We start from the raw sequence: 4,248 nt of genomic DNA on the forward strand, positions 1-4,248 counted from the left end.
CCGATGTGCCGATAACATTGAGAAGGAAAACTGTTCACATGAACATAATGGTAGTCCAAGGATCCCTGGATTATAATCTACTCCTTGGATGAGACTATATTTGTTGCATGGGAGCCATTGTCTCCTCACTCTTTAGAGTAATGTGTTTTCCGCACGAAGGAAGAGTGGTCAAGCTCGTAGAACAGCTTTCATTCCCCGGTTCACACATAGCAAATAGTCATATACCAACCCTGAATGGTCTTTTCATGCAAGGAATGTCTCATCAATCCCCACTCCGTCCTCCTGATGAGCGCTAGTGATTCAGAGGGCATGACTGAAACCTAGGGGGCATGCACCCTGGCCTGTTTCGACAGGAAAACCTTGGGTATAGGGTGGGTTTCCGCGGAGAGTATATGACTAGCCTGACACACCCGTCCATTTTGGAAAATGGGATTAGACCGGAATAAGATACCTCTGTTGAGGTAGGCCTTTCCCGATAAAACAAATGTTTTGTCTGCAAATTGAGGGGTAACCTGAAAAGGTAGGCCTTTCCTGATAAAACAAATGTTTTGTCTGCAAATTGAGGGGTAACCTGGAAACTCTACTTCACTATACCTGGGGGCATGCAAACCTTTTGGCGTGCAAGCAAAGAGCGACCATTTATTTTTTAAATTTATAGGTCCTCTAACCCTTTAAACTCGTAGGATTGGTCGTTTCCTAACTTGCATAAAGAAAGGATGCGGGGCAAAGCTTTGAAATAATGTCGTTTTTATATATGAGACATCCTTATTATGCAACTGGATTAATCGAGCAGTTTTAACGCGGAATTCAAGCTCGTTAAAAAATAAACATAAGCAATGAGCAAGTGTTTCCCCCAGCATTTAAGCTCATTAAAAAATGAACCAATTTCAGATAAATAACCATTATGAATGTATTACTTCAGCCTTTGAAGCCTTGGTTGTGTTCTCGTCATCACCTCCACTCTGTATTGGCCGATCATTCACCTCCACTTGATTGTTTACCCCTTTTGAGGAACAGCTGTGAAGAGTGATCTTGTTAGCCATCCTTGTGACACTGCCGTGATTGGAAAATTCCAAACCTTACCTGGAATCAGCTGCTACCCGAATCTATCACTCGTTCCTCAAAAAACGAGTCTCTTTTAAATCTCTTTTCAACTGACTCGTAAAATATGAAAAGATTGCCGAGCCATTGGCCTCTCCAGCTCGTTAAAGTGACCGGAAGTGTTATCCCTCCTTTAGATTTTAATCTTTTTGGACCTGAGGGATTATTACACAAAAAGATCGAGCACTTGTTTTGTTCGGCTCGTTAAAATTACCGAAAATTCATCCCTTGTGTATTATTTTATACATTTTCAGACTTAAGGGATTAGATGACGAAAAAGGATTTTTGGAGTTTCCTTTACGTCCCTTTTCAGACTCTCTAAATTTGAAAAGGACCGAGTTATCTTTGTCGTTAAACTCGTTAAAACCTAATAGCGACAAACTTGTCCATAACAGACAAGAACGAGTTTCACTATCGCTAGGCTCATTAAAACATAGCGATGGGTTTGACCGAAGGGCAAATTATAGAACAAGCATATGTTATCCTCCTCAAGCTTTACAAAAATAAAGAGGTACTGGTCAGCAATGACTGGGGAAAAATTGCGAAGAAAACTTGAAGAAGCTTTGTTGGTAGCAAGTCGCTCTTGAACATGACACTTTCACTCCGCATCCGAGTCGGGTTGGGTTGTTCCATTCACTGGTCACATCACCATGGTTCCATCACACCATCCACATTTGGGGTTAATGGTACCAATCCATCATTGCAGTGTCGCCGATATGTTCAAGAGAAGTCGCTCAGAGAATTCACCTGTGTCTCACCCACTATAATACATTTTCGCTCCATTCTTTCATGACCGCCACCCTGAACCGTATATCACCAGATCGTTTTCACCTCCATTAAAATCATTTGCTCCGTTCCGTGTCATCGATGTGGGATTCACTAAGGCCCTCCTATGACAGATCGCTTCTTGTCGACATCAACTCATTATCCAAGAAGTCGATCTAGGAACAACCCTTTCAGTACTTTGAAGCTTGCAAGCCTCAATGGCAAGTTTCTCACTTCCGGCAACAGGTTTACGTCAATGGCCTTCGACCGAAAGATTTTGCATGGTGTTCGATGCCAGGTCCCTTATTCACACCACGTGAATTGTACTATAGTACCTTGAGGGTCATCATCATTATCGGTGATTCCTCTCGTGCTTGTTAACAGCTTACATCATTGGCTAGTAATCAGGCGATGTCTTTCCATGTTCGACTCCAGAACATCTCTCACATGGATCAACTTGTACTTTGAGTGAAGATCAAACAAGATTGAAGACCTCGGATCTAGTTTCATCCATCCGGGCTGCGATATATATTTAGGAAAATAAAGACATCGAATGTACATCATTGCTGCAAAGATAATCATCCAATCTAAGGGATGATGGCTCTACCAGAATCATTAGTCTACACTCAGACGATTTTCTGTCCTATGTACATGAAAATGAATTTATAAAGCTGAGCATGGGAATTCCCGCCTCAGCTAGATCATGAAAATAATATGAATATAATGTATTGTATTGTATCTTATTACAGGTCGCCTTACAGCTTGAAAAAACTTCGGATCCTCATGATAAAGCATTTCACCCGACATCAAAAGATTAACGACCTCATGCTTTAGGGGGCAACTGTTATAGACATTTTTAGGCACTGCAACCCCAGGCATAAATGTCCATAAACCGAGGGCTCCTAAGTCCCTAAAGGTGTTGTTCCAACCCCTAAAAGAACAAGGTCAACTAATTACAGCATCTCCCAGAAGTTCTCCATGAAAAACTACTCAGAACTGGTCAAAATTGGACCATTTCACCTGCTCCATAGGCAAAGTGCGTTGCATCCCACCTGAATACACACAGTAGGTGCGATGCATGTCAAAAAAACCTTCTATGGGGTTCGATGGGAGAGAAGGGACAAATGGCAGGGTCAATCCGCAAGGTGGAGGAGCATGGAATCTTCCAGAAACCTCTCCTGTGACACTTGCCTCTCTGAATTCGACCAGGGATGAGTAAGAGATCATCAATCTCCAAGTGGAATCAAGAACTATCAGAGAGAAGACGCTAATCAAATCTCAAAAGCTGACTAACCTCCCTTGCAGACATCTATATATGGATCCCTCATCCCAGAGATCCAGAGGCTGGAATTTTGTATCTTGTAAGGAAGTGTTGTTGGTTTCTTGGTGCAATATCATAGTGTTGGGTGATCTAAGCTTTTCATGAGGTGAAGAAGGGCTTTCTTGCTGAGAGGATGATGCTGGGTCAGAACAATTGGTTGTAATCCTCTTTGCTCTTTCTTGATTATCAATAAAGCTATTCAAGTTTTCCTCCACATTCTTGTATGATTGATGATTTATGCATTTGTGTGGTCAATGTACATCTGATCCTATATTGTTTATGATAATAGATCTATGTTCTTGGATAGTGTTATGCTGCTTTGATTCTACAGGTACTCCTTGAAGCTGGGTAGACAAGGAAGCGAGTGGCAAAGACCTACCAGAAGAGAGAGGAATCAAGAAAGGAACCAAGCGCAAGACAGAGGTTGGTCTCCTTATTCTTCTCTTATCTTTTTCTCATAAAGAAAAATGAAAGTAGTTTTTAGTGTGTTTGTTTCTAAGGTAGCTACCATCCTTAGTGGGACTAGCAGCTTTGTATAGACACTAGTTTTCCTGATAACACCTACGAATGGTGTTAAGGGGCCTAAAGGTTGCGGGAACATTATGCTTTTTAAGAATCCTTGCAATCTTATCAGTGGTCCCCTAAACATACGGAAGATGGACACCTAGAATCTGCTCCTTCGGTTCTCTTTTAGTTAGTGAATTCTTGGCAGCTTTGAGGAAAGCTTTTTGACCCAAGAATCTACTATAACCATTCTCGACAAAGACATCGAGGAGATGGGATTTCTCCCTCTCGAAGCTCTTTTCATCAAAGATCCTTAGGGCACGAGTAGCAAGGGTATTGAGAACACCCATCTTCTGAGCCTTGGATTCGAAATCTTCCATAAAAAGATTTGCAACGACAGGGGAAAGGGGTGAGCCCATTGCAACCCCATAGGTTTGCTCAAATAATTCCCCCTCAAAACTGAAAAAGGTGGAAGTGAGGCAGATCTCAACTAACCGAGCGGTGTTAGGATCTATTAGGCAGTTAATTACCTCCATGGCCTCATTTATAGGGATGCA

The sequence above is a fragment of the Pinus tabuliformis genome, chromosome 9 (assembly GCF_031772625.1).
Source record: "Pinus tabuliformis cultivar Carrire ecotype Pingquan chromosome 9, CPIR1, whole genome shotgun sequence".
Lineage (NCBI taxonomy): Eukaryota > Viridiplantae > Streptophyta > Pinopsida > Pinales > Pinaceae > Pinus > Pinus tabuliformis.